Genomic DNA, 19956 nt, shown 5'->3' on the forward strand with positions numbered 1-19956 from the left:
TATTAGTTCAGAACCTAATGTTTTAGGGTCCATACACAGATCGGCTACATACTGTAGGTAGTTACACATCTATAGGCATACAGTTATTTTTATCCTCCACTACACAATAAGCAAATAAATAGTTAGCTAGCTAATTCGTCATTGGAACCACTCAATATGATTGGTCATATAAAAACCTTGAGACCCAAATGCTTAATGAGTGCTCTATCTCCCCCTTGTGGTTGTCTGGAGCAATGAAGCCATGGCGCTGGGTACCTCTAAGTTCCACGGTGCAAGCTCACAACTTTTAAAGGAGGAACCACTGTACCTGTGTCCAAATGGGTTACCATCAGCAATGCTGAAGGGGGATCCCAACTTTCGATCTTCAGAGCGATCAGATACAGGAATCGACACCATTCTCATCAATAATATCGTTGGCCAAGAGACATTCTGCATTGAGACCAGAGTCACAGGTGAGATGCTGATAAAACGGCTGACAGTGGTTCTGTAAACAACCAAGTTTAAAGCAGTTGCGATCCAGTGTTGATCATTAATCACACAAGTATTTGTGGTACGATCTAGATGAGCCCAAGCCTAGCGGTCCTGTGGAGGTAGATGAGAACATACAGGGCACAGTGACCGTCTCCTGGACGCCATCTCCTGATGAGAAGAGGGACGACAGGCTGCATTACCTGGTGTCTAAACGAGACTCAAGCAAGAGAACATGGCACACAGTGGCAGACCGCATATTTAACAACAAGTTCACAGCCTGTAACATCATGCCTGGCAGAGAGTACCAGTTCTGTGTGCTAAAATTGACATGGGCTCTTCTAAACCCTCTGAATCACTAAAATGGGAAATCACAGGCAAAAGAGGTCTGTTTGTGTCACTCTTCATTGTGAATTCTGAGCCAGTCCTTGCAGTGTCCATGTGCTATGAAAGGCATGAGACTGGTGTAAATTCACAGTTTTCTGCTCAGTTCACAGTTAGAGAGAATAAAGTCTGATTTTATGACCCTATGTCCGGATGACACGTATATGCCCAAATATGGGCATCCGGCCACGACATCCTTGTGGGAAGGTGTCACGTAGTTATGGCCATATAAGTGCATCCTGTTGTCACGTATTAGAGGGTGTGTTATTTGATATCTATATTGCATCTATTCCTTTGAAGTTGTCATGATGATTGATGTGTAGGGACCTGGTTGAACTGGGGGGGATGTGTTTGAACATTTCAAAGAGGATGGCCCCACACCCCACCTATTTTATTGCCCTTGGGGTTGTTGTCTATGAAAAAGGAATGTCCGGGGTTGGGATTGTGTTGGCGGCAGATGCATTATAAACAAGACCCAGAACAACACATGTGGCCCCAGAACACTAAACAAGATTTTAAAAATAAAACCCAGAACATTAAACAGAAAATGATGTCTCAAAGGCCAATTATCAGGGTGCTACGCGTCTCTTGTCACGAACCCAATGATAAAAGGCACTGAGGAAGTTTTATGGGGCCACTGGATGTTTTAAGGGAGTTTTGGATACGAGTGATGGACTTACATGTTCCAACCTGAGGATTCAACTGTGAAGATTTTCACAGACAGTGGTCTCAAACCCCTTTATCATGCAAAACCCGAAAGTTTTTCTCCTGCGTATGAGAGAATGGCTTAAGATACGGCTAGCGCTCTGTCAAATTGAACAGGCCCTGAGTGGTTCAAACCTGCCTGGCTATGCATTGGAAGAGCTTGTGTGCGGGCACAGTGATTTGAAAGCCATAAGGATCTCTTCAATGGTGTATAGCCCCAACTCCAAAGTGACAATTTTAGCATGTGAACAATATGATAGTACCAATGCGACGAAGTCTGTCAGTTCATATGTATTTTCCAAAGCCTGCAAGGATGTACACTTTTTAATGCCAGTGTTTAGCTTTAAATGGATTGATTACCCTGTATTCATAACCCTGATAAATAAGCTGGACAGTCTTTTCTAAAATCGTGAACAATTACAGCGCTGGCCACTTCTATCTTTAAGACAAACCTAAGGTTTACATGCCTGACGTTTGATCTATCCCTGGAGTGAAAACTTACGGAGCCTTGACGGAGCGTGTGTGGGATATCCTGCGAGCAAGAGAGTCAGTCTTGACGATGGTGAATTGGAAACTGACGGGTGTATAAACCTGTAGACTGCCCCTTTATCTCTAATAAAGGAATAGTAAAAATGTTTAAATAATTATAGCATGTTTAAAAAGGTCTGTACTAAATATTATGAATTAAATACATTATTTTAAAGAGGTATCTCACCTTTAACGAAGGGGCTCTGTCTTTTAGCTCTATCATCATGCAAGTCCTGGAGAAAAAGGATTTTGTGTGTGCACGGGGGTGTGTGTGTGTGCGTATGTGTGTGTGTTTCAAAACAAAAAGGGGGTGGGGGTGTTTGTCTCTGCATGGGGCATTTGAAACCAAAAAGCTGTGTGAGGCTGTTTAGGATTGTGTGTGCGTTTCTTCAAAAGGGCTTGGCACTTTCGATTGATTAACACACATGCCTTTCAAATGCGTATTTATCTCACCCCCACGGACGTGGGAGGCTAAAAAGTCAAACAACCCCGGCAGAATATATCTTGTCGAGACAACCTCCTACGGTTTAAAACATATGTGTATTTATAATCAGCGCATATACAAAACGGCCCCCCACCCAGGTCTATAAATTTATATCGGACACCCCCCAAACTGCTACCCATGAGGGTGTAGCAAATCAAAAGGAAATACCGGCAGACAGAATATGTCGAGACAACCACCTGTGGTTTTGGGGTCTCTAAACATTCAGAGGTACTCTATGGCCATTTTTTGCATACGGGATGCCGCCCGAAAAAAGGCACCCCCGCTCTGTAAGATCATTACAGAATATCTCTCCCTTGAGCCACGACCGCGGAGCGAGTGACAACAGATACTATCCCCTCTGTATGAACGGAGAACGGTAAAAGCACAAGTCCAGACAAGGCCAGCAGCCCAGAACAGCTAAAAGAACATGTGTGAATCCGTCCTAATGGAGCTTTCTGACGGTGAGTTATTGAAAATAATGTATTAGATTTGACGGCGTTAGGTATTGTATGGATATCATTGTAATATTAAACAGGAGTTATATGTTTTTTTAAACCGGGGACAACAATTTTTTTAGGTAATATGTCAAATTCACGTATTCTTATAATTTAAAATGTATATATATATATATCGGATAAATATATGTTTACATCATCTAATGTTTGTAGGGTATCCGTCCTTTACGCAGTTGCTTCAGGGAATAAATTATTTAGAACAGCCTTCGTTAGATGGGGATTCCGCGGAGCAAAATGCATGCAGCCAGTCCCCATCACACTATTGTCGACGTAAGTCCAATAATGAAATCCATAAGAATATTTATACATTAAAAACAAAAAGTGTGCACCCTATATTAACCTGCTGAGTGTAGGGGGTAGTATTTTGATGTTAGGATGAAAAACATACCCAAATGAAACTGCCTATTTCTCAGGCCCAGAATCTAGAATATGCATATACAGTGCCTTGCGAAAGTATTCGGCCCCCTTGAACTTTGTGACCTTTTGCCACATTTCAGGCTTCAAACATAAAGATATAAAACTTATTTTGTGAAGAATCAACAACAAGTGGGACACAATCATGAAGTGGAATGACATTTATTGGATATTTCAAACTTTTTTAACAAATCAAAAACTGAAAAATTGGGCGTGCAAAGTTTTTCAGCCCCCTTAAGTTAATACTTTGTAGCGCCACCTTTGCTGCGATTACAGCTGTAAGTCGCTTGGGGTATGTCTCTATCAGTTTTGCACATCGAGAGACTGAAATTTTTTCCCATTCCTCCTTGCAAAACAGCTCGAGCTCAGTGAGGTTGGATGGAGAGCATTTGTTAACAGCAGTTTTCAGTTCTTTCCACAGATTCTCAATTGGATTCAGGTCTGGACTTTGACTTGGCCATTCTAACACCTGGATATGTTTATTTTTGAACCATTCCATTGTAGATTTTGCTTTATGTTTTGGATCATTGTCTTGTTGGAAGACAAATCTCCGTCCCAGTCTCAGGTCTTTTGCAGACTCCATCAGGTTTTCTTCCAGAATTGTCCTGTATTTGGCTCCATCCATCTTCCCATCAATTTTAACCATCTTCCCTGTCCCTGCTGAAGAAAAGCAGGCCCAAACCATGATGCTGCCACCACCCTGTTTGACAGTGGGGATGGTGTGTTCAGCTGTGTTGCTTTTACGCCAAACATAATGTTTTGCATTGTTGCCAAAAGTTCAATTTTGGTTTCATCTGACAAGAGCACCTTCTTCCACATGTTTGGTGTGTCTCCCAGGTGGCTTGTGGCAAACTTTAAACGACAGTTTTTATGGATATCTTTAAGAAATTGCTTTCTTCTTGCCACTCTTCCATAAAGGCCAGATTTGTGCAATATACGACTGATTGTTGTCCTATGGACAGAGTCTCCCACCTCAGCTGTAGATCTCTGCAGTTCATCCAGAGTGATCATGGGCCTCTTTGCTGCATCTCTGATCAGTCTTCTCCTTGTATGAGCTGAAAGTTTAGAGGGACGGCCAGGTCTTGGTAGATTTGCAGTGGTCTGATACTCCTTCCATTTCAATATTATCGCTTGCACAGTGCTCCTTGGGATGTTTAAAGCTTGGGAAATCTTTTTGTATCCAAATCCGGCTTTAAACTTCTTCACAACAGTATCTGCCTGCCTGGTGTGTTCCTTGTTCTTCATGATGCTCTCTGCGCGTTTAACGGACCTCTGAGACTATCACAGTGCAGGTGCATTTATACGGACACTTGATTACACACAGGTGGATTGTATTTATCATCATTAGTCATTTAGGTCAACATTGGATCATTCAGAGATCCACACTGAACTTCTGGAGAGTTTGCTGCACTGAAAGTAAAGGGGCTGAATAATTTTGCACGCCCAATTTTTCAGTTTTTGATTTGTTAAAAAAGTTTGAAATATCCAATAAATGTCGTTCCACTTCATGATTGTGTCCCACTTGTTGTTGATTCTTTACAAAAAAATACAGTTTTATATCTTTATGTTTGAAGCCTGAAATGTGGCAAAAGGTCGCAAAGTTCAAGGGGGCCGAATACTTTCGCAAGGCACTGTAATTGTAAGATTAGAATAGAAAACACTCTACAGTTTCCAAAAATGTCAAAATATTGTCTGTGACTATAACAGAACAGATATTGCAGTTGAAAACCTGAGGGAAAGCCAACAAGGAAGTGCCAAAGAAAAACAAATCTCCCTGTTCCATTGCATGCCTTCCTTCCATTTAAAGGGATATCAACCAGATTCCTTTCCCTATGGCTTCCACATGTGTGAACAGTCTTTAGACATAGTTTCAGGCTTTTATTCTGAAAAATGAGCGAGAACGATCACATCGCGTCAGTCGATGGCTGGGTGCCAGCAGTGTTTTGCATGCACAACAGCTTGGAGCAAGCATTTTCTCTCTCTCTACTATTGAAAACGGTCTGGTGAAATATTATCGATTATTTATTGTAAAAACAACCCGAGGATTGATTATAAAAAACGTTTTACATGTTTCCACGAACTTTACGGATACTATTTGGAATTTTCGTCTGCCCGTCATGACCTGCATGAATCTGTGGATTTCTGAACAAAACGCACAAACCAAATGGAGGTTTTTGGATATAAAAATAATCTTTATCGAACAAAAGGAACATTTATTGTGTAACTGGGAGTCTCGTGAGTGCAAACATCTGAAGATCATCAAAGATAAGCGATTCATTGTATTGCTTTTCTGATTTTCGTGACCAATCTACTTTGCTGCTAGCTGTTTGTAATGTTTTGTCTGCTGAGAGAGATGTCCTAACATAAACGCTTGGATAGCTTTTACTGTAAAGCTTTTTTTGAAATCTGACACGCCAGGCCTCTCTTCATAAACAGTAAAACCATCCTAAAGAGGTTACGAAATATACAGCCTATCCCCGAACCGTACATGGTCGTGGATCCATAATAGCCGGGTAACCCATTACCACTTGAGCAACATAGTGTGAGACAATAGCAGTTAGGGTCGAGATGTTGGTTGTGGTCCATAACCCTTTTAATTTATTTGTATTATGTTTATAAAAATATATAATACTTATAATATATATATGTAGAGAGGTTTTGGTGGGTCTAAAGTGGAGTTTTACAATCGTTTTACCATAAGTAAATTCAATGTTTTCGTTCTGATCCGTTTTAAGCTCAACCAGAATGGTTTTCAATATATTTCTTGCTTACAGGTACGTAGTGTGGCTTGTCGTAGTTAACAGTGACCATTTTGCCATCCTTTCCATCTATGTGAACTGTTCTCAGGAGGGGCACACAACTGTCTCCTACCCTTTGATAGGATATGATGTCGGTATACACAAATATTTTGTAAAATCATGCATGTATATCCGCAGGGAATGGGAATAATTTATTTTTCACAAACGTCCATTTATTGGGATCCATCCCCAACATGTAGACTAAATTACCGCGGGTATTTATACCCCCATCAGCATCCCCTGAGATTTGTACACGTTTATGTATAGGGTTGTAGATCAAGTGTATTTCCATATTGTTCAGGGTTAGGAGTTCATTCAACTCTGAGACGATCCTGTCGACGGTTCTATAGAACCCTTTTTTAAGCTTCATAAGTTTCGCAGGTTCCGATATCCTTTTGCAATAAAAATCACAGTCCTTATCCTTGATATTATACCAACTATGGGGGTATGTAATCTCGCTGAGACCTACTTCCCAGGCCTCTGATAACTGTGTAGGCTTTGGAAAATTGGTTGTATAATTCGAACTCTGATTATTACAATATACTGTATATGTGCAGACGCATTACTTAGGAGAGTCAGGTAGAAGCGGTTGTGTTCCATGATGCACTCCTGTGTACACGCGAATTATGTTATTTTTATCATGCATGAGGGTTTAAGTTAACCCCCAACACATTGTGCTCTAATACCCAACTGTTTAACTTTTGGGGACAGTTTCTCCAGCGAACCAGCACCCATTTTTTACCCTTCTCTCTCTTTTGATCTAGAATCTCCCCCACGTGAAAGACTTTATCTTTACCCAACTGTACCTTCTGTAATTCCTTCTCATAAAAAGATCCCTCTATAAGCTCCCCGTCATAATCTTTTAACTTGTAGACAGGGGGTATGCGCGGTAGACATTTGGTAATGGTGAACACCTCATCGCTGTAACCTTGCTCATATTTTTTGTCGAAAACACCCCTCAACTTGGATATACGTACCAAGTCCCCCACTATGAATTTAAAATCTATTTTTTTCTTTACGGCGAAGGGGGAATAAATTATACAGATTTTTAAAGACTTGAAAAGAGTTTTCAGAAGAGACCTTGGAGGGCTTCATCCGTATACTCTTGTTGTTGTACCCCTTTACTAAATCTTGAACTATATCAATATATCTATGCGTGTTGTGAGCTGTAAAATATCGCTACACCCGCTCCTTCAGAGTTCTGTTAAAGTGTTCAACAACTGAAGCTTTCAAATCCGAGCCTGTAGCAAAATGTACTATATTGTGCTTCTTCAAGAGTTTCTGAAAAGTATTATTAAAAAAATATTTTCCTCCATCAGTCTGCACTTTCTTGAGAGCTCATTCTTCTTTCAAGATAGAGTCAAAGGCCTGGGCCACCTCTGCCCCGCTCTTATTTTGTAAGACCCTTACAAATGCTATTTTAGAGAAAATATCTATAACCGTTAGCATGTAGCGATTTCCATCATTTTTATCTGCAAGAGCCTGCATGTCACATAGATCCGCCTGAAATTGGGACAAGGGATGAGTAGAAAAAACTATATTTCTTGGAAATTGTTTTCGTACAGGTTTATGTAGAGTATAAGCATCCTGCTCTGCTAACCACTCATTCACTTGAGCAGCGCTTAACCGGCTACCTGTTTCTTCGGGCTATAGCTCTCTGTAAACGCTCCTTACCCCCATAAGACCCAGGGTTAGAGGGGGTATAATACATGTTTTTCAACATCTGCTCCGCCATCCTTCTTGCCTCTGAGGTACAATAACGTTAATGAGCCACTTTCAAATAATGACAACATTTCATTTAGAATTTAGATTTTTTTTTTTGCAAACCTCAAGTATTACGTATACAGACAATTCAGGATTCGTTGCAGGATACTTGTCCCCATTTTCTCAAGGATCCAAGCATGCAACACCTTGTATATTTGGTTTAAATTTATAGGCTTGTTTCGCTGAATTTTTAAAACACACACATCCGCTATGTAAGTATATAAACAACAAATATGATACATGTTACAATTAAACGGTGTTTCAAACAAATAAAGTAAAATCTTAGACAAAGTTGTTTCTAGTTCTTCAGAATCATCCACAAGATGGGATACCAGTTGTGTCCATTGTAGACTCTCGCCCGTATGTCGTACATAATTCATGATTTGCTCCACATTAGCCCAGGTATTGTGTGTTGCGTAGAACAATACATTGTTCACTTTATTTTCAATAATTTGATGCATAACATTTGTAAGTTCTCTCAAAATAAAAAATGTATTTATTCTCTAGCATCGTATACATATACATACCCATTGCTTTACATCTAAATAACAAATATGTATTGTCACTCGGTCTCTTGTGGTTTATTGAGTCAGAAAGTCATCACATCAGCCACCACAGCTTCCCTGTATTTGTTGTCGTCCACCAGGGTGTGTCGGATTTCTTTGAGTTCCTTGTGGATGTAGATCGCCTCCTTCAGTTCATGTAGGAAAGCCTCGGTTACCCCGTAAACTCTGGGAATAGACGGCACAAGACCCATAGACTCCAGTGCTCTGACCAGCGAAGGTATAAACCTGCAGGACCACAGTCTTTTCCCTTTGCTCCTCCTCACATCTGAGGATGTACCTTCTTGGGGTTCCTTTGAATCATAATCCTCAGGAATCGTATATATTATGCACTTCCTTAGCCGAACAATGCTCTGCCGCTGTTGGCTCTGTACAAAAAGAGCATCCAACAACTCTAACATTTTAAATTCCATTATATCCCAACTTTTAAAAAGAATAAGCATGCGCAACCTAAAATCCCCAGTCAGGCCACCATCACGAATGTTTTGGTTGCGGGTTTCCTCGTTGCTGATATAGAACTCCATGCATCCACATGGAAGTCCATTCTTTCTTTGTATTTTCACCCTGTGAAATACTCTTCCTGAGGAGTCAGGGGTACCTTCCCAATGGGTCTCGTAGCCCGTGAACATGTTATACCCCTTTGTGATAACTCTCTGTTCGGGACACACAACCTTGCGAAAAAACGGCCAGTCTTCAAGCCGGTAGTCCACTCCTAAAGTCTGGTCTGTATATTCTTCTCCTTTGGCTACAGTATAGAGTTTCACTCTACAGGCTAGGTAATCAATCTGATACCCCCATTGCTGTCCATTAGACATCATCACTTGATCTTTCAGCGCAGTTGCGGGCAGTATTTGGGTTCTATACACACTTAGAAACCACTTTTTTGGCGCATCGTATATTGTTGTTTTATACTTGGCCCTTTCTCAATGTTTCAGCCGCAGTCCTGCTTCCGTTGTTAGGGTCATCAGTGCTTTGTGGTCACTGCTGACCACAAAATCTGTGTTTATTTTAAAAATCTTATTTAGTGTTCTGGGGCCGCATGTGTTGTTCTGGGTATTATTTATAATGCATCTGCCGCCAACACAATCCCCGGACATTCCTGCTTCATAGACAACAGCCCTAAGGGCAAAAAACTAGGTGTGGTGTGGGGCAATCCTTTTTGAAATGTTCAAACACCCCCCCCCCCCCCCCCCCAGTTCAACCAGGTCCCTACACATCAATCATCATGACAACTTAAAAGGAATAGATGTAATATAGATATAAAATAACACACCCTCTAACACGTGGGGAGGGAAAGCACTTATATGGCCATAACCACGTGACACCTTCCCACAAGGATGTCCTGGCCGGATGCCCATATTTGGGCATGTACGCGTCATCCGGACATAGGGTCATAAAATCAGACGTTTGACGTTCGCCGTCTATTTTATTCTCTCTACAGTTTGCTGCTCACAAAAGTGATCTTTTAAAATACTTTTAACAATATACAATTATTGTATCGTGTTAAAGCTTTATCAAAAGATACTTTTTTGGGACCAGCAAACGGTGAGCAGACATTTACATTTTCTACTGCTATAATTTCTGTCCAGCCTGTGTGCCAAATTCAGATGTGTGAAATTTCTAATCTTTAATAAAGTACACGTCGTCTCTGTGTTTGTGTTTTCAGAGAAGTTTGTGCTGGAAATGCCAGTCTAAGACCTGCAACCTAGACCTCCCAAGTTTCTTGTCCCTTTGAAAATGCACACTACTCCACAAGGTTATGAGCTGTGCCGTGAGAGGGGACCCAGCACCCCATGTCACATGGTTCCGCAATAATATCAGCCTCAACACCAACACCAACGACCTCATCTCCAACACCTATGGTGTTTGCTCCATGCTCATACTGAGGGTTGGAGCCAAGGACTCTGGAGTGTAAAACATCATTGCAGAGAACCTCCTTGGCAGGGCAGAGTGCTCCACTAAGCGAAATGTCAATGGTATATAAAAAGAAAATGGTTTTGCTCTACTACATTGAAATGCTAATCTGAGAGACAACTCATTTCTTCTAGTGTTTTAAGAGCCAATAATGCATTTGAAATGGAAACCAAAACATTTAACACAATGTGAATTATTAACAGTCCCTTACTGTGTTCTTGATTTTCAGAGTAGATCAGCATGAAAAAGATGACAACCATGCCTTTGTTTTTTTTCAATAGCTCAACACAAATCCTGTTGTTTTCTGTTCAGTTTTGTAGTTCTGTGCAGAAATTACATATTCGTATATTTTCAAGTTAAGTGTTCCCTGTTTCACATTTAATTTGATAATATTCTACATTCTGGGTGCTGCACATGTTCGAAACTCAGTAAAACACAATGCATCACTCTATGGATTAAGGAGAGACAATTAAGGAATGTAACACCATGGTCTTCAGTAATCAAAAGCAGCCTGAAAGCATGTCAAGAACAGTGTTGTGTTTGTAGTTTTTTTCACATCAAAGTGCAATACTGGTATTGGAAAGCGTTATGATTGGTAATTTAAATTATGCATGTGCAAGGCTGTTCTTGTTTACAGTGGCTTTTGAGTACATTTGAACTAGAAAAAAACTGTATAAACAAGCAGAGTGAGAGATCACAGTTTAATCCTTTGCATGGTTTACTGGCATAAACATTCATATGAGAACTGCAAATGTGTGGCTGTGGTTCATTAACTTCAAAGGTACTTAGTAAATTGTATATTTAAATATCCTGCTCAAAGAAGAGAGTCTTTCAAGTAGCTTTTCATTAGTCATATAGTGACAAACTCCAATAGAGTGATACTACATCCTCAAACAAGGGAAATCAGATTAATGATAATTGGTCATCATTACATGCTTACTCTTTCCTTGGCATGCCGTTTAACATCCAACGTTATCTTAAGTAGCATACTAACCAGTCTAGGTCCATCAACAGAAGTGGAATCTTACCTTTAAAATGCAGGATGTGGAGATGCCCGGACAGTGTTCAATGTTTGCTGCTGAGAAAGTTAATCTCATGTTTGTCACATCTATAACTTCTTTTTAAAAGTGTACTCTGTAAGAATGAGCCCGGTCCCATGTCAAGCAGGTACCTTTGTTTCGAGGGAGGAGTTAGCTATCCATCAACTCTTGGTTGACTTTGGTACCTCCTTTTCAAGACCTGCAGCACTTGTGCCAAATAAGTACTGTGTATGTCAGTAAGCCTATCCCCAGCAGTCACGGTGGAGAAGTAGGGGCAGGCCAGTAAAGGGTGTATTGCTTTTCAAAAAGAAGAACCACACTTGAAGGAAAGAGAGGAGGACTCTGAGAGAGATCAAGTAAGTCCATTCCCTGGTCACAGGGCGAGGGGCTAAAAGGCAACATCTGGGTATGATAATGCATTACATATTGACATCATTATTGATGTCATCTGCCCATGCCATGTGTACATATAGTCACATACAGTACATGTACTGTTAGGTGACTCTGCACATCCCTACTTGATCATAAGCCAATTGTAAAATTATCCTAAACTGTTATACAAGCTAATGGTATGTCATGTGCCCAGTAAATCATTTAATTTAAGGATGTTAAGATGATGCAAAGTCATTAGAGGATGCAAGGGAGGGCATAAGTACATACATGTATGTGAATGTTGATGGTAGGGGAGAAACAACATCCAATTCCCAAATTAAACATCCATTACCTAGCAATGAAAAACCCTGATCAAGATGTCTATTGAATATCGAAATTAAGTACATTTCAAGATCTATGTTTTGCTTAACCTGTTAGAGCTCTAGGGGCGCTATTTCATTTTTGGATAAAAAACGTTCCCGTTTTAAGCGCGATATTTTGTCACGAAAAGATGCTAGACTATGCATATTCTTGACAGTTTTGGAAAGAAAACACTCTGAAGTTTCAGAATCTGCAAAGATTTTGTCTGTAAGTGCCCCAGAACTCATTCTACAGGCGAAACCAAGATGATGCATCACCCAGGAATTAGCAGAATTTCTGAAGCTCTGTTTTCCATTCTCTCCTTATATGGCTGTGATTGCGCAACGAATGAGCCTACACTTTCTGTCGTTCGCCCAAGGTCTTAGCAGCATTGTGACGTATTTGTAGGCATATCATTGGAAGATTGACCATAAGAGACTACATTTTCCAAGTGTCCGCCTGGTGTCCTGCGTCGAATTCGGTGCGCAATTGCCAGCTGCTTGTACTTTACCATTTGATTCAGGGGAGAAAGCATGTGTCCAAGAACGATGTATCAATGAAGAGATATGTGAAAAACACCTTGATGATTGATTCTAAACAACGTTTGCCATGTTTTCAGTCGATATTATGGAGTTAATTTGGAAAAAAGTTTGCGTTTTGAGGACTGAATTTATGGATTTTTTTTGGTAGCCAAATGTGATGTATAAAACGGAGCTATTTCTAATACACAAGGAATCTTTTTGGAAAAACTGAGCATCTGCTATCTAACTGAGAGTATCCTCATTGAAAACATCAGAAGTTCTTCAAAGGTAAATGATTTTATTTGAAGGCTTTTATGTTTTTGTTAATGTTGCGTGCTGGATGCTAACGCTAATGCTAACGCTAAATGCTAACGCGAAATGCTAACTCTAGCTAGCTACTTTTACACAAATTATTGTTTTCCTATGGTTGAGAAGCATATTTTGAAAATCTGAGATGACAGTGTTGTTTACAAAAGGCTAAGCTTGAGAGATGGCATATTTATTTCATTTCATTTGCGATTTTCATAAATAGTTAACGTTGTGTTATGCTAAAGAGCTTGCTGATAGATTTACACAATCCTGGATACAAGGGTTTTTTCATAGCTAAACGTGACGCAGAAAATGGAGCGATTTGTCCTAAACAAATAATCTTTCAGGAAAAACTGAACATTTGCTATCTGAGAGTCTCCTCATTGAAAACATCTGAAGTTCTTCAAAGGTAAATGATTTTTTTGAATGCTTTTCTGTTTTTTTGTGTAAATGTTGCCAGCTGAATGCTAATGCTAAATGCTACGTTAGCCATCAATACTGTTACACAAATGCTTGTTTTGCAATGGTTGAGAAGCATATTTTGAAAATCTGAGATGACAGTGTTGTTAACAAAAGGCTAGGCTTGAGAGCTAGCATATTTATTTCATTTCATTTGCGATTTTCATGAATAGTTAACGTTGCGTTATGGTAATGAGCTTGAGTCTGTATTCACGAACCCGGATCCGGGATGGGGAGATCAGAAAGGTTAACTAATAGTTCAACAGTGATTATGTAGGAAAATTGCATGCATGCATAAATTAGAAAATGATATGCTTACATGGTGTTTATCCTCTTGAGGCTAGGGGGCAGTATTTTGATGTTTGGATGAAAAACGTGCCCAAAGTAAACTGCCTATTTCTCAGGCCCAGAAGATAGAATATGCATATAATTGGCAGACTAGGATAGAAAACACTCTTAAAGTTTCCAAAAACTGTAAATATATTGTCTGTGAGTATAACAAAACTGATATTGCAGGCGAAAACCTGAGGAAAATCCATCCAGGAAGTGCTGTTTATCTGAAACAACTCTTTTCCATTGCAAGCCTATCCTCCATTTAAAGGGATATCAACCAGATTCCTTTCCCTATGGCTCCCACAAGGTGTGAACATTTAATTGTGTATTAGAAACACAGTTTGAGATGAGGGGAGTTCTAGACATAGTTTCAGGCTTTTATTCTGAAAAATGAGCGAGAATGATCACATCGCATCAGTGGATAGCCAGATGTCCTCAGATTTGTGCATGCGCGCGTGCCTGGAGTGAGATCTTTTCTTTCTCTCTTCTATTAAAAAGGCTACCGTCCGGTTGAAATATTATAAATTATTTATTGTAAAAACAACCTGATGATTGATTACAAAAAATGTTTGACATGTTTCTACGAACATTATGCATACTATTTGGAATTTTCGTCTGCCCGTCATGACCGCACGGGCCCGTGGATTTCTGAACAAAACACGCCAACCAAATGTAGGTTTTTGGATATAAAGAGAATCTTTATTGAACAAAACAAACATTTATTGTGTAACTGGGAGTCTCGTGAGTGCAAACATAAGAAGATCAAAGATAAGCCCTTAATTTTGTTGCTTTTCTGACTTTCGTGACCAATCTACTTTGCTGCTAGCTGTTTGCAATGTTTTGTCTGCTGAGAGCTGTCCTCACATATTCGCATGGTTTGCTTTCAATGTAAAGCCTTTTTGAAATCTGACACGCCAGATGGACTAACAACAAACTAAGCTGTGTTTTGGTATATTGCACTTGTGATTTCATGAAAATTAAATATTTGTAGTAATTTAATTTGGCGCTCTGCAATTCACTGGATGTTGACGAAAATGATCCCGCTAAAGGGATTTGTGCGCCTTATATTATCTGGAACAAATTCACCATTGCAACCTCAGACAACATTTTCACGGGAAGCCCATTTCTCCATTCAACCACTGGCGAACTCCCCTCATCTCAAACTGTGTTTCTAATACACAATTAAATGAAACACAGACTATGCCTTGCTAATCAAAAACAATAACTAGCTAACATATATTTTGAGAAAACAAGTTACAGTTGAAGTCGGAAGTTAACATACACCTTAGCCAAACACAGTTAAACTTAGTTTCTCATTTCCTGACATTTAATCCTAGTAAAAATTCCCTGTCTTAGGTCAGTTAGGATCACCACTTTATTTTAATGTGAAATGTCAGAATAACAGTAGAGAGAATGATTTATTTCAGCTTTTATTTCTTTCATCACATTCCCATTTGGTCAGAAGTTTACATACACTCAATTTGTTTTTGGTAGCATTGCCTTTAAATTGTTTAACTTGGGTCAATCGTTTCAGGTAGCCTTCCACAAGCATCCCACAATAAGTTGAATTTTGGCCCATTCCTCCTGACAGAGCTGGTGTAACTGAATCAAGTTTGTAGGCCTCCTTGCTCGCACACACTTTTTCAGTTCTGCCCACAAATGTTCTATAGGATTAAAGTCAGGGCTTTATGATGGCCACTCCAATACCTTGACTTTGTTGTCCTTCAGCCATTTTGCCACAATTTTGGAAGTATGCTTGGGGTCATTGTCCATTTGGAAGACCCATTTGTGACCAGGCTTTAACTTCCTGACTGATGTCTTGAGATGTTGCTTCAATATATCCACATAATGCTCCTCCTCATGACGCCATCTATTTTGTGAAGTGCACCAGTCCCTCCTGCAGCAAAGCACCCCCACAACATGACACTTCACGGTTGGGATGGTGTTCTTCGGCTTACAAGCCTCACCCTTTTTCCTCCAAACATAACGATGGTCATTATGGCCAAACCGTTCTATATTTGTTTAATCAGACCAGAGGACATTTCTCCAAAACGTACAATCTCTGTCCCCATGTGCAGTTGCAAACCGTAGTCTGGCTTTTTTATGGCGGTTTTGGAGCAGTATCTTCTTCCTTGCTGAGCGGCCTTTCAGGTTATGTAGATATAGGACTTGTTTTAATATGGATATAGATACTTTTGTACCGGTTTCCTCCAGCATCTTCACAACGTTGTTCTGGGATTGATTTGGACTTTTCGTAACCAAGGTATGTTAATCTCTAGGAGACAGAATGCGTCTCCTGCCTGAGCATTAAGACGGCTGCGTGGTCCCATGGTGTTTATACTTGCGTACTATTGTTTGTACAGATGAACGTGGTACCTTCAGGTGTTTGGAAATTTCTCCCAAGGATGAACCAGACTTATAGCGGTCTACAATATTTTTTCTGTGGTACTGGCACTGAGTTTGAAGGTAGGTCTTGAAATACATCCACAGGTACACCTCCAATTGTCTCAAATGATGTCAATTAGCCTATCAGAAGCTTATAAAGCCATTATATATATATATTTTTTTTGTCATGCACAAAGTAGATGTCCTAACCAACTTGCCAAAACTATATTTTGTTAACAAGAAATTTGTGGAGTGGTTGAAAAACGAGTTTTAATGTCTCCAACCTAACTGTATGTAACTTTCTGACTTCAGCTGCATATTAATTGGCTAACTATCTAGCGTTAGCAACGTTTGGTGGTCAACGAGACTGGGTCATCACATGTTACCACAGTCAAAGTCATAAACCCCGCCTATTTCTAAAATGTATCTTCTTAAAATGTGATTTAAAACCAAACCAAAGCCAAACTTTAACCCTAACCTTAACCACACTGCTAACCTTATGCCATACCCTAAATTAAGACCAAAATATTCCTTTTTTTTTCTCATGAATTTTGACGATAGCCAATTTGGACTTTGTGGTTGTGATAAACCAAGAGACTGAGAGATAGCTAACCATGATTTTGTATAATTTTGAATTTTTTAAATAGTCTACCAACAGGCTCTGCGTTTCAGGAATCACAGTAGCAAGTACTCCTTGGTGCACTGTTCAATTATTTAGCTATTTAAAAAAAATATAGGATGTATCTCTATGTGTGAAATCTCAGTTGTATTTAGTTATTAGTTTAGTTAAGTACAGCACAGAGTAGAAGAAATACTTTATACTTGCACAACATGCTAACAAAAATCCACCTTCTGGATTACATTACTTTGGTTGTCTCCATAGCAATCCAAAAGCAAGAAAAAGTTATTGAAATAATTCCTAAAATAGGTGCATTTGAACTTTTAAAACTGTAAAACCGTTCAGCTAGAGAAAGAAGAGTAAATGATATGTCTCTTATCAGGTCTCTTAGCAATCATGAAAAAGTGAAGTACAGCTTATGTGAAAAAAATGTAATTCCTCTGCTAACCTCGTAGAAATGAGAAAAAAAACACAATTCAGAATTTGATGGGACCAGAGTAAGGAAGAGGTGAACAAGTTCGTATCAACATGGTGAGCAGTGAGAGAAGGTTCTTACTTAGTTAATTGCACCCCCTGGGTTTAGCCTTTATCAATGTAACATAGCCAGGAGAATGGGCCATGTCTTGTAGCTACTAACAATCATTTACAAATATTGAACACGTAAGGGATAATCCACGAGGGGCTATGCATTCTCTGGGGAAAATAATCATGACATGGAAGGTAAGTTCCACATGGCTATAATTTAATTTATTTTCCACTAGAAATGTGTTAATTTGACTGTAGAAGTGTGACAACATCCACTGAAGTAGCTAACAAGTTTACTAGCTGGCTAGAAAGCTACTGTAGTTGTCTTGGTAACCAAACAAACAGACTTGCTAGCTTGGCTAACCAAACTATCATCCAAGGTTGCTATTATGAAAATCCCAATATTATCAACAATGCCAATAATGTTTTCAATTCAACTTTAAAATAATACATGTAACAATAAACTTCATAGCCATTGAATTATGCCATGCATTATAGGGAAATAATGCATGCTTTAGAATATCCTTCAAGCAAATCAGAAATTAGTTTTCAACAATGCCATGGTATAAATATTTATATTAATTTCACGTAAACATTTGCATTAATTGAGCATCATTTCAAGCTCCAATGCATTCTGTCAAAGTGGACAAACCCAAGACATATATCGGCTCATGACCTGATCTTTCTGAGAATGACCTTTTGCTGCTATTGATTGAAAATTGAATATATTTTACTAAAATGAAATGAGGGATGTAGTCTACAAGTAGCCTGTTCCATTTTCAGCGAGTGATGTGCGTCACATCTTGGTCTATGAGCTATGTGACCTATTGCATGCAAAATGAGGCAGGTCACTTACCACAGCCTACTTAGGTCATGCTAAGTACTCTGTGATTACAGGTATTATTTCCATTACTGTCCATCTTCAGTTACCACCTCTTGCAGCATATCATGATCCAATCACCAGCTCTAGTAAATGCTACAGTAAAAGTTGAGATATAAAATAGAAAAGTACTCTGACTGCACTGTCAAGTGGCTGCAGTGTCTTTCAAATAAGAAATTCAGATCATTAAGATTTCTGTGCAATATTTAAAAACTATGCAAGTTGCTGAATACACACAAAAATGATTGAAACAAATGCTTTTCTCTTTATTTTGATCAAATATAGCATAAACAATGTGGGTTTGTGTTTTAGTTAAGAGTTTTATTGGATATTGAAATGTAAACATTTGCACTAGGAATTCAAGTAGAGAACCGAGGATGCCAGTATGACTGCGTTCAACCCCAATAAAATAATGGGCTGCCAAGACTTTCCCAGGATTGCTTTTCCAGTGTCCTGTTTGATAAAATGTTAAAAACAGCGACATCAATTCGACATCCTACAATCAATCTCCCTCCCATTGCCCTTTTTAATAGAGACCTCAAAAAGAGCAACGCTTACTCAAAATGAGTCAGCATCAGATTCTTAGGACAGACATATTGCCTAAATCCAGCGGTTAGAGCAATGGGTAACTGACAACCGGTGCTGACTTGGTGGAACTATCTGTGGGGAAATGAGTTGTGTGGGAGACAGACGGTCCTTACTGTTACTAATAGCTGTCCTGTGCCGCCTGCCATACCACATGCCTAGCTCATACTGATGACATGTGCAGCAGTCTTCCTTCGTGGCCCTCAGTGATGCCTGCTCTCCATTTTCTGTAATGAACCACAGATGCACCGCCATGCCAACCATGCAATCGTGTAGGGTAAAGAGAAGCCTACCTATTGTCACACCGCCGTTACGCAGACAACTTTTTTTTCCATCCATTCCTCTGGTAAGAGACTTGATTGACACCGACACCTATTATTGTGGCGCAGTAAGGCCCAATCATAAGAACTCCCCCAAGCTCCAGAGAAGTCAGAGTATGAAATGGTCTGCAGATAATGTAATGGCATGTCAAAAGAGATGTGTATTTTCTGTCCACAAACAGCTCAGGAAGGACATCGTCAAACTTCTTCAAGAGCTTGTAATGGATTACAACAAGAAAAAGGGCGGGGTTAACCATCTTGACCAATCTAGGCGCTATTGCAAGATTGGACACACAGGCAGAAAATTATGGAATTATGAGTTGTGTGTGTGTGTGGGACGGTGCAAAGGTCCCCTTCCCAGAAACAGCAGATGCTGTCCCTGAAGGCATTCAAAATGCAGTTTGTGCATTCACTTTGTAATGGCTACAGTGGCAGGAAGCGAGGAGCCAAAAGTGTGGCATCAGGGGGTGTGAACTGAGTTGTTACTCATACTTTGAAAGCAGACCACTCCCTGGTGAAGTTTGAAGGGCGCAAGAGAGGGTTTGTGGTGTGCATCTGAAGTGGAGTGGGAGATGTGTTCTCTGCCACTTTGCAGGATGGGCTGTGCTTCCAGAAGTTCCATGACATGTTGTCAGCTAAATGTAAACACTAAAGTGACAGTGTGAAATATGAATTTGTGTACTTTTTAATGGTCTCTGAACAGTTGTGTTT

General features: G+C 39.7%; 1 pseudogene; it reads left to right on the top strand.

The window, feature by feature from the left end:
- Positions 1-241: 241 nt before the first annotated feature.
- On the top strand, positions 242-10771 carry LOC149982521 (immunoglobulin-like and fibronectin type III domain-containing protein 1; annotated as a pseudogene).
- The last annotated feature ends 9185 nt before the right edge of the window (positions 10772-19956 follow it).

Source organism: Oncorhynchus mykiss, chromosome 7 (genome assembly GCF_057628025.1).
Source record: "Oncorhynchus mykiss isolate SJ-2025 chromosome 7, ASM5762802v1, whole genome shotgun sequence".
Lineage (NCBI taxonomy): Eukaryota > Metazoa > Chordata > Actinopteri > Salmoniformes > Salmonidae > Oncorhynchus > Oncorhynchus mykiss.